Source organism: Triticum dicoccoides, chromosome 7B (assembly GCF_002162155.2).
Source record: "Triticum dicoccoides isolate Atlit2015 ecotype Zavitan chromosome 7B, WEW_v2.0, whole genome shotgun sequence".
Taxonomy (NCBI): domain Eukaryota; kingdom Viridiplantae; phylum Streptophyta; class Magnoliopsida; order Poales; family Poaceae; genus Triticum; species Triticum dicoccoides.
This window is the reverse complement of record NC_041393.1, coordinates 591,118,310-591,128,115: the sequence shown is the minus strand read 5'-3', so window position 1 is coordinate 591,128,115 and position 9,806 is coordinate 591,118,310.

Below are 9,806 nucleotides of genomic sequence, written 5' to 3'. Positions count from 1 at the left end.
TCAAAAAATACCAAGGCACGGGGAAGTGCGCCAGACCTGCGAGATATATTGGAGGACAAGGCAAGGCAGACAAGATCGATCTACGGATCGCGTGGGCACCTCACTACACGTGACGACAACCGTCATGCCGGATACAGCAAATCCGGCCGGGCCGAACACAGCAAACAAAACCCATTTGAGCTACGTCGTGATATAGCCCAATACAGAGGCGCCGCACACCCACTATGCTTCACAGACGAAGTGATGGATCATCAAATCCCTGAGGGTTTCAAACCCGTAAACATTGAATCTTACAATGGCACAACAGATCCTGCGATCTCAATCGAGGACTATCTCCTTCATATCCACATGGCCCGCGGTGATGATCTACACGCCATCAAATACCTCCCACTCAAGCTTAAAGGACCAGCTCGGCATTGGCTTAACATCTTGCCAGTGGAGTCAATTGGTTGTTGGGAAGACCTGGAAGCCGCATTCCTCGACAATTTCCAGGGCACCTATGTGCGACCACCAGACGCCGATGACCTAAGCCACATAATTCAGTAGCCAGAGGAATCGGCCAGACAATTCTGGACACGGTTCCTAACCAAGAAAAATCAAATCATTGACTGTCCGGATGCAGAGGCCCTTGCAGCCTTCAAACATAACATCCGCGACGAGTGGCTTGCCCGACACCTAGGACAGGAAAAGCCGAAATCCATGGCAGCCCTCACAACACTCATGACCCGCTTTTGCGTGAGAGAAGACAGCTGGCTAGCTCGTAGTAACAACATGACCAAGAGCCCTGGTAATTCAGATACCAAGGACAGCAATGGCAGGTCGCGTCGCAACAAGCACAAGCACCGCATTAATGGCGATAATGCCGAGGATACGGCAGTCAATGCCAGATTCAGAGGCTCTAAACCCGGTCAGCGGAAAAAGCCATTCAAAAGAAATACTCCGGGCCCGTCCAATTTGGACCGAATACTCGATCGCTCGTGCCAGATACACGGCACCCCCGAAAAACCAGCCAACCACACCAACAGGGATTGTTGGGTGTTCAAGCAGGCAGGCAAGTTACATGCCAAAAACAATGACAAGGGGCTGCATAGCGACGATGAGGAGGAGCCCCGGGCGCCGAACAATAGAGGACAGAAGGGCTCCCCCCTACAAGTGCGGACAGTGAACATGATATACGCAACCCACATACCCAAAAGGGAGCGGAAGCGTGCACTAAGGGACGTATATGCGATGGAGCTAGTCGCCCCAAAGTTCAACCTGCGGTCCTTTTGCTCGATCACTTTCGATCGAAGGGACCCCCCCACTAGCATCTGTCATGGCGGATTCGCCGCATTGGTTCTAGACCCAATCGTTGACAGATTTCACCTCACTAGAGTCCTTATGGACGGAGGCAGCAGTCTGAACCTGCTTTATTAGGATACAGTGTGAAAAATGGGCATAGACCCCTCAAGGATTAAACCCACAAAGACGACCTTTAAAGGCGTCATACCAGGTGTAGAGGCCAACTGTACAGGCTTAGTTACACTTGTAGTGGTCTTCGGATCTCAGGATAACTTCCAAAGCGAGGAGTTAATCTTTGACATAGTCCCGTTCTGCAGCAGCTATCACGCACTGCTCGGACGAACTACATTTGCAAAGTTCAATGCGGTGCCGCACTACGCATACCTCAAGGTCAAGATGTCAGGCCCTCGAGGAGTCATTACGGTCAACGGAAACACCGAACGCTCTCTCTGAACGGAGGAGCATACGGCGGCCCTCGCGGCGGAAATACAAAGCAGCCTCTCAAGGCAACTCTCGAGTCCGGCTATTAAACGTCCGGACACCGTCAAGCGCGCCCAGAGTAACCTACAACAAGACCGCCCGGCACGTTCCGAGCATGCGTAGCAATGCGGCCCCAACCCCAGCCCTCGCGAAATTGCGAAACCAGTACTACGCGTACATAATTACACTCTAGAAATACCATGGGCATAGGGGGAGGGGCACGACCACGGCAGGCCCAGAATGCGGCTCAACCGCACCAGGGGCTCCCGATTATGTAATTCTTTTTCTTACTTCCAGGACTCCTCTATCAAGAAGCCCTGTCCGGCAGTATAATCGCCGAACACACGATGCAACAGCCAGGGAAGCAGAAAGCTACGTCGAGTGTCCAAGTGGTCTCTATAACGAGCAGTATACCTGTTTTACATATCATCCCGCAGCTCGCTTCTGGAGGGGGACATGTCACATAGTCCCGTCCCTTGCTTATCGCACTATTTGTATCGTTCTGCTTTTACCGCAGCTTTTTTTGATAAAACAATGCATAGCTTTTGCCTATTATTGCATTCCTTTTTTTGTCTATATATGTTCACTTATGACATGTTTCATCCGTACGCTTTGGTACGGCCAAATACACCAGGGGCTTAAGTACCCCAAAATATGGTGTGATAAGTCCGAACACTTTCAGAAGTGCGGCACCCCGAACTTATAGCATTATATGCATCGGCTCCGAATCATGTCTTGGGTCAATAGTTGGGTTTGCCCGGCTCCCATGTTTTGATGCCTTACGTTTCGTTATATCGGCTAAGGTAGCGCTGGGAGAACCACTGCGATTGTGCCCCGGTTGAGCTGGGTTGAGCACCTCAGTGGAGAAAGCTAAAACTGACCGTCATGATAGGGCGAGAGCCGGTCGCTGTTCGAGAGGTTTTCGAGTCCCTAAAGACTTATGCCGCTTAGAGCGAGGAGCCGGCTTTGTCCGGCCCAGGCGTGGATAGCGCCCCGAATTCGGTCTTCCGAATACTAGGGGCTTCGCCGAAATTTAAAATTATAGAATTCTATGGCTAAGTGAGAGTGTTCAAGCATTATAGTCTGATTGCCTTGTTCGTTGCGTTGAGCACCTCCCTTGAAGGACCCAAGAATGGGAAAAAGAGCGCTCAAGTTTATCCCGAACACCCCAGCACTCGCGGCATGGGGGCAGGAGCCGACGAATCACCATCTCTCAAATTTAATAAACGGCCGCACAAAAGGTAATATTTTAAATTCACAAGCGTTGCTTAGCGCATATGAACAAGTTTTCAAGCGTACAGGATAACAAATGCGAGTTTACTCAAAGATTACATCTTTGGAGCATTCACCCGCTATAAGGCGGGCACCCTTCAGGACGCCCGCATAATACATCTCGGGCGTGCGATACTCCCTGCCCGGCGGTGGAGCGTCCGTCACAAGCTTCTCAGCGTCCATCTTGCCCCAGTGCACTTTAGCACGGGCAAGAGCCCTGCGGGCACCTTCGATATAGACGGAGCGCTTGACGACTTCAATCCATGGACAGGCGTCCACCACCCGCCTCACCAGCCCGAAATAGCTCCCAGGCATGGCTTCATTAGGCCACAGCCGAACTATGAGGCCCTTCATGGCCTGTTCGGCCACCTTATGGAGCTCGACCAGCTGCTTCAGCTGGTCGCTCAAGGGCACCGGGTGTCCGGCCTCAGCATACTGAGACCAGAACACCTTCTCTGTTGAGCTCCCCTCCTCGGCCCGGTAGAATGCGGCAACGTCGGACACACTACGGGGCAGATCTGCGAATGCTCCTGGAGAGCTCCGGATTCGGGTAAGTAACAAGTAATTCACTTTCACGTGTTCGCTTTGCATGAAGAATGCCTCACCCGCCGCTATCTTCTTCATCGCCTCAATTTCCTGGAGTGCTTTTTGGGCTTCGGCCTTAGCGGCTTTGGCGCTCTCAAGAGCCGATGCGAGCTCGGACTCTCGAGTCTTTGAGTCACGCTCCAAACTCTCGTGTTTTTTCATGAGAGCCTGGAGCTCTTGCCGCACCTCCGCCACCCGCACCTCCTGCTTCTCTCGCTTGGTGCGCTCCGCGGCCGCATTGCTTTTGGCCTTGGACACCGCTTCCTTCAGGGTCGCCACCTCATTCGTGGCCCCTACAACTCTCACGTTATTCCTGATATTTTTTGCAACCACATCTTTTATATACTTCCATAAGGTATTACTTACCTTCCTTGTCCTCGAGCCGCTTTTTGGCAAGGCCGAGCTCGTTCTCGGACCGCTCGAGGCTCTGCTTCAATGCATCAACCTCCGCAGTCAGTGCGGCAGAGGTCAGCAGCGCAGCCTGCATTCCCCATATTGACATACCTATGTTAGACTCCTGCGTACATCTTTTTATATCCTCAGTTCGGCTTTTCTTTCCGAACACCAAACTGAGCATCAGGGACTACTGTCTTTGCGGTAATATTTTTTACATATCTTAAATACATACCTCAAAGCCTGTTAGAAGGCTGGCACAGGCTTCGGTCAGCCCGCTCTTGGCGGACTGAACTTTCTGGATCACCACACTCATAACAGTGTGGTGCTCCTCCTTGTTGGAGGCGCCGTTAAGCGCCTCTAGCAAATTATCCGGTGCCTCCCGTTGGACGGAGGTCACCGGCGTCGCAGTCTCGCCCTTCTTACGAAGGGTCGCCTGCCGGACTCCGGAACCATTGAAGGTTCCGGTGCGGAGTCCGGCCCGGGGCCTGACTTAGAGCCCTTTGGGGTTTGACCCCCCTTATGCCCGGAGTCCAGGAGGTTGCCTTGCGGCGCCTCCGGGACCCCCTCCTCCTGGCTGGGCCCCTTTTGGGACCCCACCTCGGCGTCATCCGTAGCGCGAGGAGAGGAGGCGGCCGGAAGTGAAGTGCTATTCATGTCCGACGGAGCCAGGGAGCCGCTCGTTGAAGTGTCGAGCCCGTCCTTGGGCGGGCTGCAGGGTTGTATTCGGTGTTAGGAGACTCTATATGATAAACGAAATGCCATGAGTTATTCTGGTATCTGGATACTTACGATGTCATCGGGGGCTTATCCCTCGATGGCCAGTCCTCTTCGCCATCGTCGGCTTTGGTGGAGTCGTTCGGAGGAAGGTTCGTTCCCTTCTTCGACCCTCCGGCCTCCCAGTTGGGGCGGCCTTCCTTTTCTTCTCTCCCCCGCTGGGGGAGAGGCCTCTTTTTCCTCCTCCTCGTCTTCGCGGGAGGGGTCCGCCTCAGAGTCATCGGACGATGAGTCCGATAACACCTGGCGCCAGGATCTCTTTCGAGTTCCCATGGCCTTCTTCTTGGCCTTCTTCTCCGGCACCACGTGAGGTGCCGGAACCAGCAGCCCCGTCAATCGGGCGTCTGCTGGGTCTTCTGGCAAGGGAACCGGACAGTCAACCTGCCCGGACGTCTTCTGCCAGGCCTGTCAAAGGTAAGGGAGTTTAGATCCCGCATAGAGTCAAACTATGAAAAACAAGTGTCCTGTAAAGGGTAAAATAGCTTACCTCACTGGCTTGACGCTGCGAGCTGAATCCGCGATCTTCGGTAGCGGATGCGGGAGCCTCGGCGCCCTTGAACAGCACCTTCCAGGCATCTTCGTACGTAGTATCGAAGAGCCTGCTCAAGGTTTGGTGCTGTGCCGGATCAAACTCCCACAGGTTGAAGGCCTGTTGTTGGCACGGGAGGATCCTGTGGATGAGCATGACCTGGACTACGTTGACAAGCTTGAGCTTCTTGTTCACCAGGGTTTGGACGCAGGTTTGGAGTCTGGTCAGCTCTTCTGAATTACCCCATGTCAGGCACGTCTCTGTCCAAGAGGTGAGCCATGTAGGGAAGCCAGATCGGAATTCGGGGGCCGCCACCCATTTAGGGTCACGCGGCTCGGTGATGTAGAACCACCCCGATTGCCACCCCTTTATGGTCTCCACGAAGGAGCCCTCGAGCCATATAACGTTGGGCATACTGCCCACCATGGCACCTCCGTACTCCGCCTGGCGGCCGCCCACTACCTTCGGCTTGACATTGAAGGTCTTCAGCCATAAGCTGAAGTGGGGCCGGATGCAGAGGAAGGCCTCGCACACGACGATGAACGCCGAGATGTTGAGGATGAAATTCGGGGCCAGGTCGTGGAAATCCAGGCCATAGTAGAACATGAGCCCCCGGACAAATGGGTGAAGTGGAAAACCTAGTCCGCAGAGGAAGTGGGTGAGGAACACCACCCTCTCATGTGGCCTGGGGGTGGGGATAAGCTGCCCCTTGTCGGGGAGCCGATGCGCGATGTCGCTGGACAAGTATCCGGCTTTCCGCAGCTTTTTGATGTGTCCCTCCGTGACGGAGGAGACCATCCACTTGCCTCCCCCTCCGGACATGGCTGGGGAAGGTTGAGGCGAGATGTGCGGACTTGGGCACTAGAGCTCGAGTGCGCGGAAATGGATGAGCAGAGGAGGAAGAAGGCGTGTGTGAAAAGGTGGATCCTTATCCCCTTATATGGACGGACGAAGCTATACGTCCCCACCGGCCTGGTAAAACTCGCTTATCTCCCAAGCGCTGTAATTGATGGTGCGGTTGGGTTACCCACACCCGTATTGATGAGAATCCCGGAATAAGGGGACACGATCTCTGCTTTGGTAAGACGTGCCAAGGAAACTACCTCGCTAAACGCGCTGAGGTGGAACAGTAAAAACGATTCGAATGAAGACTTGGCCGTGGTGTGATGCCACGGAATACGTCAGCAGATTGAATCTGTGTAAATATTATTCTCTCTACGGTGGTATGTGGAACTTATTTTGCAGAGCCGAACACTATCCTTGTGTTCAAAATCTTCTATGAAGTATTCAGAGGAGGAACCCGCCTTGCAATGCCGAAGACAATATGCGCGCCGGACTCGTCGTCATTGGAGCCTGGTTTAGGGGCTACTGAGGGAGTCCTGGATTAAGGGGTGTCCGGATAGCCGAACTAATACCTTCGGCTGGACTCCTGGACTATGAAGATACAAGATTGAAGACTTCGTCCCGTGTCCGGATGGGACTTTCCTTGGCGTGGAAGGCAAACTTGGCGATACGGATATGTAGATCTCCTACCATTGTAACCGACTCTATGTAACCCTAACCCTCTTCGGTGCCTATATAAACCGGAGGGTTTTAGTCCGTAGGACGAACAACAATCATACCATAGGCTAGCGTCTAGGGTTTAGCCTCTCTGATCTCGTGGTAGATCTACTCTTGTACTATCCATATCATCAATATTAATCAAGCAGGAGTAGGGTTTTACCTCCATCGAGAGGGCCCGAACCTGGGTAAAAACATCGTGTCCCTTGTCTCCTATTACCATCCGCCTAGACGCACAGTTCGGGACCCCCTACCCGAGATCCGCCGGTTTTGACACCGACACCATCCTTCAGATGGATCTGCTCCACGTCTCCTTCCTTTCCCTTCAAACCAAATCAACCAGTAGGGACAGTTAAGACCAACCACATAATCTCGACTCCTATAAAAAGTTGAGTTGGTGATGATGGTGTGTCTTCCATCCTTCGTTTATAACCTTTCGATTTACATCCAACGCATCTGAGACAAACTAGGTCAATTTTGCAAAAATACTACTCCACTCCACTCCTCATTTGCAGATAACCCTCTGCCTCTCACGTTCAGTCGTCTCTCCCTCTCACCTCATCTAGCCATCTCAGGAAAAAATAAGATGGGTCTAGAGAGGTCGCTGCTCTTGGCGTCGTCTGCCCCCCAATGCCTCTCATGCCGTCTCTCAGGCCGCATTGCCGACCACCACGACGACCCCCTCCTCCTCGCCATCTCCTCCGCCACCTTCCAAGTCATCCTGAGTTACATTCACGATGGTCTAGAAAAAATAAACAAATCGATACTCAAAATAATTCTTAAAGATCATTTTATGCAAAGTACAATAAGTGTTATTTCTTCATGAAGTTTTGGATGTAGATTGAACACTGAACGCTTTTGTTTGTAAAAGATATTATTTTTTTATCTATTTTGCCTACATTTACTTTTCACCCAGATGCTGTGAGCTCTAGAGAAGAATGAATATCCGAAGAAACCTATCCGTACTTGTTACACATGAGATGACCCCCACATACTTTGTCAAATAAACAACTCTTGGATCAATGCATTTCATTGTTCCGTGCAACACACGGGAATCTTACTAGTGTGACAAAATTGGAAGGAGTCTAATCAATTAACCTGGCCGTCAATTTATTGATTGTTTATCATCTCTCACTGAATCCAGGATCATAATTTGGTCATTATGAAATGTGAAGAATTATATGACTATCATTTAGTTGTAGCTTTTCGTCTCTGGATAGTTATTGATTCTTCTTCTTCTTTGTGCTTCTAACATCTTAATATTATAAACATACAACAAGGACACATATTTGGGACATCATCTACTATTAGTTAATAAATTAACAACCAGTGTTCTACTAGCTAGCACCAGCGCACAGGTGCCTCGGATTGAATCCCCACTTCTACTATACGATTAACCAGTTGGTTGGTTCTCCCTAGCTACCTGTGCATGTTTTGTCTAGCAGTTGATGAACTTTGCTCCTTGTTGCTCAACTGGAATTGGCAACCCTGCACTGAGGGTTTCGCTGGCGGATCCTGCGAACAAGTTGATGCCTCCCCACCTTCACCATGAGCTGATCTTGAATGTTTCATTGTATGATAATTGGCAGAGAAAAGTTTGCAACATTTGCATCTGAGGAATGAAGTTTCAGAGCTCCCAAGAATTGTTTCTACTATGAGTTAAGCATGGTCGCTCTGTGACAAGTTCAGGGATGTAGCAGAGAATTAAATTCAAATTGTGAACTTTCGTGGAGATACACTATTTTTGTGATTAGTGTGATAACCTGCACCTGACAGGATGACGATGTCCATCATCAATACTCACATCGGAAAACTTTGTTTTGATGGAGCTGATCAATCTAAACGGCGAGGGCAGGCCATCGTCGGCTCACGGCTGATTCCCACTGGTCTGTCCCTTCTCCCTAGAAGAACATCATAGAAAGGCCCTGCACTCTTAACAAATCAGTACATACTTACCCAATACTTTGTATGACAAGCTGCATGTATCTGGAAAATGGAGTACAAGATGTAAGATGCTCACCAAGAGTACACCATAGCGAGGTGCAAGGGTTGCAATGTCAGCACATGACACCCTTTACATCGTTTTCGGCGTAGCTCACACCCAATGCGTACCAATCTTCATTTAGCTTCTTCGTGTTTAGTTTTTGTAGACCATGAGTTAAGACCTGGTGGTGGCAATCACACGTTTACCCTCCCTCAAACTTGAGAAAGATTTTGAAGCACCGAAAACCAGATTTCCGCAAATCCAGAGTACAGTCATGCTTAGCACATCGATGAGAAAAGCCAATGACCCGGAATGTTGCAAGCTAGCTCAAGCCATGATGACCCCTTTCCCGGTGTCTACTATTCCCTCGCATCCTTCATACATATTTTTCAGTTTTCCTTTCATCTCTTCATTATTTGTTGACTGACACATGTTTGCTTAATCAAAACCCCAAAAAGTACGGTATTGTCAATGTGGGCGAATGATTTTTATGCAGCTTGATGGTCTGTTCCGCTGTAGATGGACCTGTATATATATTGCACGTATGGTTAGAGTTGTTGGGCTCTTCACTTGTATTTACATCGTTATTGAACTTCCTGCTTATAAATCATGCATGGAAGATTTTCCTTTACTCGTGTTCCTGTTGTAGGAGCGGTTGGTATAGTGGTATCCACAACAGTAACAAAAAATCAAGCTGCTCCTTTGTGTGCCCAACTTATTAGGCGAGCTTTGCTACATCTACGTAAAATCCTTACGAATCTTACGTACAAGCTCACGAGGTTCACTAAGCTCGTAATCGGGAATGCAGTCGCGAGACGGAGTTCCGTCGAACAGTAACCGGTAGGATGGGCGGTTTCTCCAAAGCTATGCACTGATATGTGTAAGTTTCCATCAGTTTTAGGACGGTTTCACACTTTTCTTTCTTCTTCTTTTTAATCTTTGTTA